This window comes from Phocoena sinus, chromosome 10, assembly GCF_008692025.1.
Source record: "Phocoena sinus isolate mPhoSin1 chromosome 10, mPhoSin1.pri, whole genome shotgun sequence".
Lineage (NCBI taxonomy): Eukaryota > Metazoa > Chordata > Mammalia > Artiodactyla > Phocoenidae > Phocoena > Phocoena sinus.
Window position 1 is genome coordinate 60,383,095 of NC_045772.1, and position 15,543 is coordinate 60,398,637.

Below are 15,543 nucleotides of genomic sequence, written 5' to 3' on the forward strand. Positions count from 1 at the left end.
CTCATCTGCCAAACCATGATTGATACTATGTATCAGAAAAGTAGTTAGCATGTAGCAATTTTTTTTTTTGGCAGCGACTGCCTGCTGAGCGCATGTGTAGTAAAATGGCGAGTTTACGCAGGCGCGTTAAGAAGTTCCGCCTGGCGCTTGGAACACGTGAAATGGCGGGCAGGAGACAGCGGCGAACCTAAGGCGCCTGCGTAGTGGCGGGAGTTGGGCCCCTTTTTGCGCAGGCGTAATGGGCGGGGAAAGGGTCCAGTCCCAGGATTGGTCGCGCAGGCGCAGGGAAGGATCCGTTTTGGCGGGCGGTTGGCGTTACGCAGAACGCGGCGGCAGCGGCGGCCTGTGGTCCGGCCTCACCACCGAGGAACAGGGGAGACGTTAGCGTGAGTGATCGGTCTCGATCCCGGGTAAGTGGCGGACAGTCTTGCCTACGCATACGAGGTCTTGAACCGACTCCAGTTGGCCCCGTTATTGTGTGAAATGAATGGACCGCGGGGTGGGGGCTAGTGAAGGGGGAGCGGTGGGTCCACGCAACCAATGGAAGAACAGGGGCGGGATGTTTTATTCCCGTAGTTTCTGTGGAGCTTTGCAGCCGAAGAGTTTGACTGGCGAGTGAATAGGCCAATTGGGTCCTCCTTTAGCTGCCGACTGACCGGTCCTTGGGCCATCGGCATGTGGGAGGCGGGCTTTCTCTTCCTGAGCAGCGGCTCACTGAGCCAATGAGCACGAAGCGCGCGGTAGGTTGGGCTCCTCCAAGAGGCAGCGGTTTGACTCCAATGGGGGATGCGGCAGTCGGGCGGTTAAATGGATGGACCAAATCTGGAGCCAGTAGGCGGACAGCTTACGGAAAGCGCTCGGGCTGGCCGTCCAATCAGCGCTCCAAAAGAGGGAGGTCTTAGATTTGTGGATGCAAGGATGGGGAGTCACTGCCTGCGATGGCGCGAGGGGGTGGGTATTTTATTTACAATGACTTGAACGAGGCCTTTGGGTCTCTAGGCCACACACTTCTCTGGTAGGGAACCTGTACGTTTGCTCCTATAGTTCTCGAGTTTGGCTTTATTTCCCCATGTAGGTACATCGCACCATCCAGCAATGTTTAGGTTTTGCGGGGGGGGGCAGCAAGGGAGGTCTTTTGACTTTGAGAACTCGCTTCTTTAGGAAGACGGACTTGAAATGTTAGAGCGAATAGGATAAATCTCTTTGTATTGTTGTGGAAAGGTACCCAAGAAAAATCAACATAATTGTAATAATGCATACTTTCACGGACAAAGAGATTTGTAAATCCACAGAAAAAGTTTTGGAAAGCTACATACCAGAGCGTGTTACCTCTAGGGATACAGTGGGATGGAGACAGGTCCGATTTCCAACGTTTAAATCTTTTCAGGGATAATAATTTGTGATTCAAGTTAAATTTAAAAGCCAATTGTTTTTGTGTTTTCAGTTATAAGCAAGTACTTCTCAACACCCCCTTACACCTCAAAAAAGTTCTATTTTTCAGTTAAGAACTAAGGTGATCCTCTGTTTAAAAATACAAATTTTAAAAAGGTAGCTTTTTTTGAGTACTTAGTATTGATACCTGCTAGGCATTATGCTAAATGCTTTGCAAGTATTGTCCATGTCCCCAGTGCCTTTATCTTAGGCTCTTCTCTGTGGAACTTTTCTCTCCATATATATCTCTTTCTTTACACCATTACAGATCTCCTAAGCCCTTTCTGCTGTTCCATTGAGGATATCTGGATTTGGATAAAAAGGAAGTTGCTTAAGGAGGATGATACTTAGGGTGTTGGAGACAGGAGGACTCATCCATCACCTGGGTTATATTTTTGCCTTTTGATTATATTTCCTTCAAAGTATTTTATATGCAGTTCATATCTTGTTAGTAATGCCCATTCGTATCAGTCGAGTGTATTTTAGTAAAACAGAAATTTTCATTGCAGATTGGCTATATCAGAGTCTATACTGCTCTAATATTTACTGATTTATTTAGTGTCAAGGGAAAATTTTAAAATACTGTAATAAGTTCAAATACATATGAAGTTCTCTTATGAGTAGAGACCTTTCTGACATTGTACAAAAGGAAGATGATTTTAGATGAGCTTATCGTGAACCAGAGGAGAGATTTTCATGTTCTCTGGCACTTGCAAAAGGAAAACCTATTTTGTATTTGCTTCTAAACTATTCGTAGGTATGCTAATAATGCAGCTACTTAGTTTATAAGAACTAAAGTGAAATAGATTAAGGGTATCTGTCCCTAATTTATTTAGGTCTGAAAGGAATACAATCTTGATCTACTACAGGGTTTCTCAAGCTCAGCACTATTGATATTTTGAGCCTGATAAATGCATCTCACCTCCCCCCACACCCCCACTTGTGACAATCAAAATGTCACCAAATGTCCTGGGAGGGAGGGGTGCAAAATCTCCACTTGAAAACCATTGACTGAAATGACAGATGGTAGAGTTGATTATCTTGACAAAATCTTATTTTGCCAATTGGAATTTAGAGGGAGAAGATGGGTGAAGTGTTTAGGAAGTGTCCTTTGGTAAATGGATCACTAAATCCTCATGATTATGTCTTCAGATATAGCATGATCATTGTTTGATTGGATAAAAGGAAAATTTCATTAAGGTTTTTACCATTTCTTGCAGTTTGAACGTTGATTACATCTTGTGTTCGTTTGGCTTCCTAAAATAATGGCAAATATGTTCTTGAAGAAGGTAGACTTTGCTTCAGGTGCTTATACATTCTCATTTGACTTAATCCTGTTTCCTTTAAAGTTTCATTATGCAAATAAATGTGCAAAGCACTCTGACATTTTCTTTTTTTTTAATAAAATTTATTTATTTATTTATTTTTGGCTGTGTTGGGTCTTTGTTGCTGCACGCGGGCTTTCTGTAGTTGCGGCGAGCGGAGGCTACTCTTCGTTGCGGTGCGTGGGCTTCTCATTGTGGTGGCTTCTCTTGTTGCGTAGCATGAGCTATAGGCACGCGGGCTTCAGTAGTGGTGGCTCATGGGCTCTAGAGCACAGGCTCAGTAGTTGTGGCACACGGGCTTAGTTGCTCTGGGCATGTGGGATCTTCCCGGACCAGGGATCGAACCCATGTCCCCTGCATAGGCAGGCGGATTCTCAACCACTGCACCACCAGGGAAGCCCCTCTCTGACATTTTCTCATCTATAGTACTCTATTTCATTTTCTTAAAAACACAGGTCGATTTCTGCTGATCTGATTTTTCAGCTGTGTAGAGACCTGTACACTGGGGGAAAAGAAATACTGACTGAAAAATAGGTAACCAAATCATGCCACCCTAGATTACTCCGAGTAGATTCATCTCATTTCCAGCCCTACCTACTTGGCTGTAATCAGTGACCCCTTATTTGATGTTTTTAATGGTATTTTTTAATCTGAAAAATTTCAGGACTTGAAGCTAGACTTTTTGGTTTACTGTGGTGTGCAAATAAAAGTTGTTTGTTTTATTGTAGCTTCCCTTACAGTGTCACAGTTAATAGGTCTGATAAGCATTTCTTTCTGGTGGGTAATTTTTCATTGAAATTCTGAGACTATCACATTGAAAATCCTAAGTTTAGACTTATTTCTTGCCTTTGGAGAACCTGGTTTGGTTGTTAATTTGTTCCTCTCTGTTAACAATATAAAATGCTGAGCCTTTGTTACAAAAATTAAATTTCAGGCACTTGCACTTAGAATTTAGAAGCATATTATTGCATCCAAACATGAAATATTATTCACTAAAAGGGAAAATAACACATCTTCACTGGTCTTTCTGAAATACAGTAAGTAGAAAGCTTCTGTCTGGGCGGGAGGTGAGCAAGATGATAACTAGGGAAAGAGAAAGAAAGACCATACCTCTGAAGTGACTGGATTTTTATATTATCTAGGGAAGTTCTGGTGATTTTCACTGCCCTTGACAGTACCTCTGGAAAAGAGAGAAAGGTATCCAGGGTACAAAGGTTTCCAAGGAAGACTACTATTTTTTGCTTTTATCAAGGTATTTTATTTAACCATATAGCATGATTTATATATCTTATTGAAATAGCCCATTTAACATCCCCTGGTAAAGCATTTTTTCTTGTCCTTTTACTTGGTCTATTTTTATTTCTGTTTACCTTATATGAAACTGGGCCTAAATGCTCTGGATGTTGATTTAAAAAGCAATAAATTACAGTGTGAGATATCACAACTGACTTAGTATGGCTGATATTTACACATTGTTATCTATGAACTTGGACTCTGGGCAGTTGTCTTTTTTTCCCTGACATAAACTTTGATTTTCCTTCCCTCCTTGTAGAGGATGGCTTTAGCTGATCATCGTACTAATGGGAAGGAGTCCAGGTCATCCTGAGAAGAGTTGGCTTGTGCAGAGTCCAGGACGCAGATTTGTTGGATTTCTGTAAGCCACTCGAAACCACGTGTTCATTTCTGATGACAACTTTACACTTGTGTTGGCAGAACACCCACAGTGACAACTGTTGCCCATGTTTAGTCTGTTCGGGAGCTCTACCAGTTAGCATGTTTGGGAGAAGACCTATACTGTTCTTGTTGGAAGCTGTGTAAATATTAGATCTTTCTGAATTTATCTTCTCAGATCTGCCATAATTTTAGATAAATTGCATCCTGTGATTGCCTCAACTTACCCTTTGAAATGAAAGATTGAAGGGTTTAGGCATTCTTTGGGTCATTTAAAGCACAATTCTTTTTGCATCAGTAATTGGTTTTATATATGTCCGGTTTATGATTTTTAAAATTTTATTTCCCCTGTGTCTTGGTTTCCTGTGGCTGCAATTACCACAAACCTGGTGGCTTCAAACAACAGGAATTTATTCTCTCACAATTCTGGAGGCCAGAAGTCTGCAATCAAGGTGTTGAGCCCATTCTGGAGGCCCTAGGGGAGAGTCCCTTTCTTGCCTTCCCAGCCTCTGGTGGTTGTCAGTTTTCCTTGGCTTATGGCCTCATCTCTCCCTGCTCTGTCTTAATGTTGCCTTCTCTGCGTGTCTGTCTCAGAACTCCTGCCTCTCTTAAAAAGATACATGTGATTGCACTTAAGACCCACTGATAATCCAGGATAAATTTCTCCTTTCACATCTTTAAATCACATATTTTGCCATGTAAAGTAATATTCACAGGTTTGAGGGATTAGGTCATGGATAACTTTTGGAGGGCCATCATTCAGACTGTTATACCCTGGTTCTCTAACCCCTATCCAAATAAATTTTACCTAATTCAAAAAGGAAAGGTTATTTTTTAAAATGAGGGGCAGCTGGGGGGCGGGGGAAGGCTCAGGAAACCCAGGTGAGCCAATTGCCCTCTTCAGTCCTTAGTTTCTTTTTTTTTTCTTTCTTTTTTTTTTGGCTGTGTTGGGTCTTTGTTGCTGCACATGGGCTTTCTCTAGTTGTGAGCGGGGGCTACTCTGTTGCGGTGCGTGGGCTTCTCATTGCGGTGGCTTCTCGTTCCGGTGCGCGGGCTTCAGTACTTGTGGTTCTCAGGCTCTAGAGCACAGGCTCAGTAGTTGTGGCGCATGGGCTTAGACGCTCTGTGGCATGTGGGATCTTCCCGGACCAGGGCTCAAACCCGTGTCCCCTGCATTGGCAAGTGGATTCTTAACCACTGTGCCACCAGGGAAGTCCCAGTCCTTAGTTTCTTATATGGAAGAAATTGGATAGGTGAGAACTAATAGCCTTCTGGACCTAGGACTTTTATGAAGTGACTCCTAAATTGTCTTGGAGTTTATTTTTGAAGTTAATTTTAAATGCAAATCAAGAACTCATTCTTATATTTTGGGCCAATGTAGTCCACTGGTGGTTTTGCCTAGGACTTGAGGGACAGAAGACTTCGTTGGCTGCTTGTCAACTTCTCAGGATGTTAACACAGGATAACAAACTGTACTTGTTAATTGTGTGTGATTTTCTAAAAAGAATGTAATGGACTAGCTGGGCCACTTTTCACTCTTTCTAATGAGGCTGTGGACTGTGTAGTCTGGATTTCCTATCCAGTAAGAATAGTTCATCAAATTTAAACACTTACAATCAATTATACCTCAATTTAAAATTATTTTTAAAGAGAGGGGAGTAAGCAGAATTTTAAGAAAAGAAAATAGCACTGACAGATTTTTCTAACTGAAAATAGGTCATGGACCTAGTTTAAAAATTTTTCACATGCAGTCCTTTTTTTTTTTTAAACCAATTGTCATGCCGGATCTTAGTTTCCTGACCAGGGATCGAACCCGTGCCCCCTGCAGTAGAAGTGCGGATTCTTAACCACTGGACCACCAGGGAAGTCCCAACATGCAGTCTTATTCTTCAGACTTATTAAGTGCCTGTTGCATTGTGTTTCATTGCTAGGAAGGACACCAGAAAGCATAGGATTGAGATGGTGTCACTGAAAGGACTACTTTAAGATCAAGTTTCATAACACACTCATTATTTATTTCTTCCATGGAGAGGAGGAATCAAATTGAATTCAAGTATTTCTCTGATTGTAATCTACAATTCTTAGAATAAAGCAAGTTCATATCTGAGCCAGCAGGCATAATTATGTTGGAATAAAATGCCCTCTGCTAAAGAGGTCAGCCAATAGGCTGGGAAATCTATCTTAAGTTTGGTTTCTGAGGCAAATCCTTGTGCCTTGTTTCTCATCCCTAAATCAGTAAGACTCACTTACTACCTCACAGGGAGTTGTGGAGGGTAATATACTGCTAATTTGTTCAGTATTTCACAACAATAAATTATATCTAGGAATCTGATGAAACATAGGCAAACCTCATATGTGTAGTTAGAGACAAGCATAGGTGAAACTTACAGATAGTTCAGCAAATTCATTAAAGTTATTTTTAACATCCAACATTTTACCTTCTGTTTCCTGTATATTCTCGTTTTCTTGTTCTTTTTCCATAATAGACATGAGGTAGGTAGGGCAAATAGCTAACACTAGGTTAGAGGATAAAAGGATCAACTCATCAAGAGGACACAATAAAAAAAAAAAAAAGACACAATAATCCTACACAACTAATAATAAGTGTCAAAGTACAAGAAAGAAAAAAACAATAGAACTAAATAATAGACATCTGCAATTATGCTGGAAACTTCAACACCCTCTTTTAATTAAAAAAACAATAGAACTGAAATAGTAGATATCTGCAATTATATTGAAGATTTCAATACCCCTTTTCAGTAATTAACAGAACAAGTAGACAGAAAGTCAGTACAGAATAGACTTGAACAACACTATCAACCAGTCTGATGTAATTGACATTCATAGGATATTCCATCCAACAGTAGCAGAGTACACATTTTTTTTCAAGTGCACGGGAACATTTACCAAGACAGACCATCTTCTGTCATAAAACAAATCTCAAAATTAAAAGGATTTGATCATACAAGTATGTTTTCTGGCCATAATGGAATTAAATTAGAAATCAGTAACTGAAAGACATCTGGAAGATCCCCAGGTATTTGAACTAAACACACTTCTAAGTAACCCATGGATCAAAGAAGAGATCACACACAGAAAATATTTTGAACTGAATAAAAATGATAACATCAAAAAAAAATGATAACGTCAAAATTTGTGGATATAGCCAAGGCGGTGCTTAGATGAAAATTTATAGTATTAAATGCTTTAATTAAAAAGGCAGAAAGATCTAGAGTCTGTTTCTATCTTAAGAACCTAGAAAAAGAAGGGATAAGAGTGATGGTGTTTAAGGGTACAAACTTGTAACAAGTAGTAAATAACCCTAAAGACCTAATGCATGGTATAGTGAATATGGACAATAATGTTGTACGGCAATTATGTAACATAAATATCACTACATTGTCCACCATATTACAATACACAAATGTATCAAAGTAACACACTGTACACCTTAAACTTACAGTGTTACGTGTCAAATTTATTGAATTAAAAAAAGAAGCAGCAAATTAAACCCAAAGTAAGCAGAAGAAAGGAAGTAGTGAAGGTAAAAGCAGTAAGTAGTTGATGAAGTATAAGAAAAACCAGTAGAGAAAAATCAATGAAACTGAAAGTTGGTTTTTTGAGATGATAAATAAAATTAACGAGCAAGTCTGATCTGGGAAAACGTCACAAATTACTAATATCAGGAATAAGAGAAGGGCTATCACTACTGATCCTACAGACAGTGGAAGGGTAATAAGGGAGTATTATGAACAACTATGCCAATACATTCAATGTCTAAGGTAAAATAAATGGCTTCCTTGAAAGACAAACGACCAAAGCTCACTTCAGAAAAAATTCAGAACCTCACTAGCCGTATGTGTATCAAGGATAATGGAATTTGTAGTTAACACCCTCCCCACAAAGAAAACTCCAGGTCTAGATGACTTCACAGTTGAATTTTCCCAACTTCTATGGAAGAAATAATATCAAATTCTACACAAACTGTTCCAGAAAATAGAAGAGGAGGAAACACCAACGTGTTCATTATTTTTAACTACATGTTCATTATTTTTAACTTCATCTACTATTAACTTCCCTACTTTATATATATATATAGTCTTTTTTTTTTTAAATAAATAAATAATTTATTTATGGCTGTGTTGGGTCTTTGTTGCTGCGCGCGGGCTTTTCTCTCTAGTGACGAGCGGGGACTACTCTTCGTTGCGGTGCACGGGCTTCTCATTGCAGTGGCTTCTCTTGCTGCAGAGCATGAGTTCTAGGGTGCACGGGATTCAGTAGTTGTGGCTCACAGGCTCTAGAGCGCCGGCTTAGTAGTTATGGTGCATGGGCTTAGTTGCTCTGCGGCATGTTGGATCTTCCCGGAGCAGGGCTCGAACCTGTGTCCCCTGCATTGGCAGGCAGATTCTTAACCACTGCACCACCAGGGAAGCCCCTGCTTTATATTTTTTAAAGTGTTTAGTTTTTTTTACCCCCACAGCAGACCTATGAGATAAGTAGGGCAAATAGCTAACACCCTTAAAGTTAAGTGAACTGTCCAGTTCAACTTTTCAGTGATCTAGTTGGGATAGGACCCACATCTCCTTATTCCTAGTCCTGATATTGCCACTGTTAACTAGTTACCCCTTTAGTAGCTTTTTTGTAATAACCTTTGGGGATGGTGCTAACCAGTGCTGACTTAACTAAGGAGAATCTTAAAATCCTTAGTCCTTAAGTTGAAGACTGGGCTAGACTCACTGCTTATACAATGCTTGACACCTACTTGGCCCTCAATAAATGTCCCATAACCAATTTTAGAGCAAGGATCAGTATTACTGCATCATCCTTTTGGCATAGGATCTGAATTGGGATGATGGTTGGAAGCTAGACAAAAAGAGAGAAACATCTTATTTGGCATAAGCAATGTGTCACAGTGCTCAGTGGAAGAGCTGGGTGGTCTGAGATTGGCCATCCCTTTAGCTGTTTATCTGATGGCCTTTCTTTGCATTTAACTATCAAGATATCTGAAGTGTAGAGCACACTTTTATGATATTGTGGCATAGTAACTCACACTTAAATGTCAATAGAGACGCTTGCAGAGACGTACAAGGTTCAATAATTTCTGGTGTAGGTTTGTTTCTCCTGTCACCACCCATTATGTATTTTTTTTACAGCTTTTAAATTGCCACAGAGAGAAACTGGTCAGGATCATAATAGATGGCCAAGGAGCTGCCAAGGATACCGTTGTATGGGATGGGAGAAAGTTCAATACTGGCTTGATTTTATTTATCTAAATTGTAGGCTGTGACTTCAATATAATTCATGTTGCTAATACACCAAGGTAATGGCAGAGCACAAAACTATGCCATATGTTGAAGGAATGCTCTCTTTACTCCTGAAGTTGTACAGTCTGAGATATCTTTCTTATTCTAATTATATAAAAACTACTTTTTTTGTCAGGATGTATTAATCAGGTTTTAGCATATTGATTTAAAGTCTAATACCATCTCAACAGTTAGAGATTTTAGTTTGGTTATGCAAATTAATTTTTATGACTCTTGAATGTCTTTGCAAAACTAAGACTACGTTAGAATGTAAATTGTTTGCCATAGTAGAAGCTCTTCCTTCACATAGAGGTTTTGTTGAAATGACCTGAAGGGGCCCTTGTAACCCTTAAACTGCTGATGGCCAAAATCTGTACAAGCTAGATAAGTGTGAGTCTTAATTTTATGGCTGTTTAGAAACTGCTCTATGACCATAATTTTATTTGGTGGTGGATACTTTAGTTCTCTTTTAACCCTTCCATATTTTGTGAACATGAATTGCCAAAGTGGTATGTAAAAATCTAAGATTCGTGGTAATCTACTCAAACGTTGCTCTTACTCATTTTTCTTAAGATTTATGATGAAATTGCTAGGTTCTTCATGAAAGGTGACAAGATCTACTAGTTCATGCTTCATCACATTTAATTAATAGAGAGGAGTGGGTGTGAGATTAACACTCACTAGAGACTGTGGTGCTTTGAGATGAATTCAGTACATTCCAAGGATAGAGTTGTTGGAAGCACCATCTGGAAGACATTTGCCCATAGTGATACAAATTCTACTTTCTCATGAATCTTGGAACAATTGACTATCTAACCTCTTGCCCAGCGATGGGTTTAGGTGTGCCCTAGCTAAATTTAGAGAAGATGGACACTTGGGAGAAGAAATTCGGTAGATTTGAATAAAGGAAAAAGAAAAATCTCATGTAAAATTATTATTTTGTGGAATTGTGATCTGGTAATGAGTTATCAAGAATTTGTGTGTTAGTGGTAAATATACCAATGAACCAGACTTAACGCTTTGAGCAGTTCTGAGAATTGTTATAGTACACATTCATTTATATTTTTTAATGGCATTCAGAGCTTGGAGGACAGTACAGTCAAATGAAATTTATAAGGCACCCTTTATCTCCATTTATAATGTAGATGTTTTAATCTAAAAGAACAAAAGTCTCTTTACTCCCTTGCTCGCTGGAGCGGGAGGCTTAGATAATCAACAAATAGGATACTTTGCCCCCAGAATAATTCTGTGACTGGTTGAAGCACTGCCTTGGCCTGATTTTTGAAGGATCATGAACTGGAGCTTGTGCTAGCCAAGGGAGAACCATTTCCTCTTTCCACACTCCTCTCTATTAATAAAGTTTGTGTTCTCTGTATGTGGCTTGTTAATGACAGGGGTGTTAACGACCACAGTTAATCTTCCTCCTCAACTCTTTCCTAATCCAGTCTCTTAAATAGACATTTAGAAAGCTTTTAACTCCTCTTGAGTTGGGTGCTCATAGGCTTTTGGTGGAGGTTGAGTGATAGTTAGCAGCCCATTTAACAAAACCTGAGACAGCCGGGACAGCTGTAATGTGCCATCCTTATGCTGTGTTTTTGTTAAAATGTCACATGGCTTATACTTTGGAAATCATAAATCTAGTGGAAGAAAACATCTTTATAGAGGGTATTTTAGTTTTATGCTGTATGTGTTACAAACCTAAAACCTAAAACCAAGAACACAAACCAGATTAAAATGGTTCTGTAAATTTGGTTGCTTTTCATCTGTTTTATTTGCTGCAATAAAGCTATAAAGAGGATGCCTTGAAGACAATGTTGTAGCTGACAGTTTAATCTTCGCATAAGCCACCAGCTTTCCCCAAGGGCCTTAGGGGAGAAATGGGAGTTTCTCAAGCCTAGACCAACTGAAGTCACCCATCAGTGGCATATTAATACATGTGATAGGGACCTTTGCATATGCCCTCGCCCTTTCCTACTCTTTAGAATGACTTTCTTTATAGAAGATTTTGCCTTTTTAGTGGGCTTATAAAATTTATATTGAAACTCTAAAATAAAGAGCTCATTGATTATGCATTTTGACATTTGGTTTCACTAATGTCAGTTTAGTAGGTAGTTCAGTGAGGCAGCTTAGCCGTCGGTTTCATTACTTTTTAAACAATACAAAGAAAACTTAGAGAAAAACTTAGAATATATATAATACATATATATGCTTTTGCTCTTAAGTCGTGATGAAAATACAGTGTGCTACACCGAGATCTAAGAAAAGCCACCAGGACCGTTGACATTGAAAAGTAGTTACTGGAGGGACTAGAGCAGAGCCTGAACTAGACAGAGTAGACAGATACCAGGGATCTCACGTGGGTGGTTCTCTGTTTCCAGGATTGATTGGTTGATGCAAACAGCTAATCATTACATCCCTTGTTCTTCTGAATTGCTCCGGCTCTCAGTAATGCCTTCTCTGTAATTTCTGGGCACTGGCAGTTTTTACCTTTTTTTTTTTTTTTCTTTTACCCGTTTGTCCCTCTCTTTCTGCTTCACCTCCTCACCTCTTCCCCCCCCCACTTCTTTTTTCTGGAAGATTCATGTGTTAAAGAAGTTTCCTGTCATCGACTTGGAATGTGGGTTCTGACTGCACCTGACCGCAAAGCTCTTTGATGTTTGTCCAAGGCTGAATTTTCACCAGATCCCTGGTTTAGGTGTTTTTCCCCCAGCACTCAGAGGCCTGTAAGGTGAATTTGCCTTGTATCGTTGATATGAAGAGTTGGTGGGCCTGCTCTTTCTCGTGATCCGATGGGCCATTAAATTGCTGGATTCTGTGGTTGGTGATGTCTTTACCAGAGAGTTCCTGTGTATGTTCAAGAAAAGGCTGAGAGCTGTTATGTCTGAAAGACTCTAGAAACTTGAGAAGCTCACCCCTTCCCATGGAGATTTCCATAAGGATAATAAGGTTGTGCTCAGAGGCTTAGCCTCTCTTTCTCTGTCATGGTATCAGGATTCTACCTTAATCAAGCCATCATCCTGCCAGCCATGTCTCATTTCTCACACTGGAATGCTCCCTCCGTCCAAGCTCAGTGTGAACCACCAGTCTTGATGCTTTATCTGGTCCAGGCTCTAGCCCTTAAATTGTCCGTCTGACTCTGTGTTTCATTTGACCCTAATACACTGGGTCGCACTGTCTAAAAGAGAATTACGTCCCCTCCAGTGTCTGAGTGCATTTCTCATTTACTGCTGCTCCTGAGCAGATCTGTAACTTCAAGGTTAAGATAAGACACATTCCATCAGAACTATGTCGTCATCCTTGCCAGCTTCTGGTCTGTGACTGTCCAGGAGATTTACAAGACAATTGCATGCCATTCTTTACAGAATATTATGGTTGGACTCTGACTCCTGGCATAAGGCCCAATTTGATTTGTCAGCTGTTACAAAACCCATTTCCCAAAGAGAAAGGGATCTTAGCCATGTGCCTTTTAGGCAGTTCTTAAAAGAGTGGGAAGGAGGGAATTGATCTGGCTCTTTATTTCCTGATGTTTTAAGGAGAAGGATAGACACCTGAATGTTTTTGTCCCTTTTCTCCTTGAATTCCCTTGTTTCGCCTGAAAGGTTTCGCTAAAATGTTAGCATTGCTGTCCTCCTTTCCTGTCCTTTATCCCTTTACAGAATTGCTGTTAAGTCTTTTCATTCTGCCATCTCCAATGCTTTCCTGAATTTTAAGGAGTAAGAATTTTGCCCTTGAGAGAAAGGGTTACCTGCCTTTTCTCTGAAGGTTTATTAGTTTACCAGCACCTGGTTAACAAAGACACAGTTCCTCCTTTCTTGCTCTCTAACATGTTGAACTGCAGGAGTTACTGCATGGGATATGGTTTAATGGCTTAGGAATTTGGAAGGTCACATATTTCCTGCTGCTGTTGTATTAGGCCCTGTAATATTTTTACAAAAGCTTCTCGTTGGGAGACTTAACAGCCCTTTGGTTTCAACGTAAACTCACTCTTTCCCTAGGTGGTAGGCAGTGGGGATTTATTTGGCCCACTTTAGTGATTCTGGGGTTAGAGCTAAAATTTATTTACTCAAGATCACACATGGCAAGTTAATCACAGAATCACAACCCTGATCTAATTCCTTTGGCATTGTTTTCATATCCCTTAACTACAAAAAGTTTTAAAAAGTTAGGAAGAATCGAGAAAGGCAGTTTTTACTCAGATTTCCTGATGGGTCTATTCAAGGTTGAAGAAATCCTCATAGTTGAAAACTGTCCACTTTGCCCTCATACCCTACAGTTTTTTCTGTTTGATAACCAAAATAATAACCAGTCTTGATGCTTTATCTGGCCCAGGCTCTAGCCCTTAAACTGTAAAAGAATCACCATTCTTTTTTTTTCCTCAGTCGGGTTCTTTGCTTTTGATTGTCCCTTTTTCTTAATCTCCTATGGCAGCAGCCTCTATCTCTAAAAGACCCATATCTGTAAAGCAGAGAGCAGAGATTTGGAGCTCTCTAAAATGTTCTTAGGGCCAGGAGAAAGGAATTCATGGGACTGTGAGTCTTAATTCTCTTTTCTTTATTTCAGTCTTCCTTTTTTCAAGTATTAGGGATTCTTAATATACAAAGTTTTAAATTACTATACTGTATAATTAATGTTCCAGGTGGGTAATTATTTGAAAATTTGTTTTATAACATTACAGGAACAACTAATGAGAAGTGGTTTTAATAGTAATGGTTGTGACTGGACTGCTCCCTCCCTTCTCTTTTTTAAAACTACTTAAGAATTAAATTTTTTTCTATCTATAATTTCAGCTGAAAGGTTCTTTGGTAGTGCTTCAAGTCGCTACATTCTGTTTCTGTATCCAGTGATTCCCCCCAAAGGGAAAGTTGTATAGCATCTTTGAAATCCTTCCCTTCCCCCTCTCCAGTTAGTCCCTGCACCCCACCCCCACCCCAGCAATCTTAATTAACTGTTCAGTGACAGATGGTAGAAAAGGCCTTGTCTAAAGTGCTTCTGGTGGGCTGGATTAGGGGGTGGGTAGTTTGTACTGATCTTGAAGAAGGAGCTAGCCTTTCCCCGCCTCCCGCCCCCCCCCCCCCCAGTTGAGCTATAATCCTGTTAGATCTTAAAATGCTATTGATTAATTCCCAGTGCTCTTAGAGGAATAAGCACAAGTTTTGGGTTTAAAATCCAAGCGCCAATTCCCTAGAGCTCTGAATGCCTTAGCCTTGAGGCCAAGGGAGGTACCTTCCAACTTCTCCACCCAGTCTTCACTGAAAAGAAAAGTTAAGCCTTTTAACTTTTCCGTTTGCCTCTCCCCCCGCCCCTCCCTTAGTCTAGTAAGGCTGCCAGTTGCCATGGCAACGGACTGGGACAGCTGCGCAGTGGCGCCTAGGCAGCTGGGTGGGGGCGGGGGAGCTGCCAGCCCGCCAAGCCCCAGACCTGGGAGGGGAGGCCCCTTCTGTTAGCCCAGAGGGAAAGAAAGAACTGGGGCGATCCGGTAGGTAAAGGAGGGAACCCCCATTCATCTGCTGCCTCTGGGGCTCCTCTTCTGCATGAAGGTGTAAAGGTAGATTTTCCTCTTTTCTCCCTCAAACTGAAGAGCACATATGTAAATCCTTGTTTTTCCTTGTGAGGCAGGGGAGGCCATAGCCACAATGCTTCACTGCATGCATCTAACCCGGGGCTGGTTTTAACCCTGGCGCTCTGACCTAAGCTGCTCAGCTCCCGGAAATTCCAAGGTGAGTGGGGGCGGGGGTGGGTTACTCTCCTTGGAATATGACATTTCCTGTCTCTGGTGAGGTTGGAGGCTGCTTTTATTTTAAATAAATCAGATT

At 40.5% G+C, this 15,543-nt stretch overlaps 1 protein-coding gene across 9 annotated transcripts in view; it reads left to right on the forward strand.

The window, feature by feature from the left end:
• Window positions 1-267: 267 nt before the first annotated feature.
• CBX5 (chromobox 5) overlaps window positions 268-15,543 on the forward strand; it is a 35,541-nt gene continuing 20,265 nt past the window's right edge. Inside the window, exons 1-2 of one of the 9 annotated variants that reach the window (XM_032646583.1) lie at window positions 300-410; window positions 15,347-15,447. The gene's annotated coding sequence lies outside the window, so the exon portion shown is untranslated. Of the gene's footprint in view, window positions 411-4,332; window positions 4,411-15,111; window positions 15,276-15,296; window positions 15,448-15,543 lie in introns of those variants that run through there. The other 8 variants (XM_032646580.1, XM_032646582.1, XM_032646584.1 and 5 more) reach the window with 8 other exon arrangements.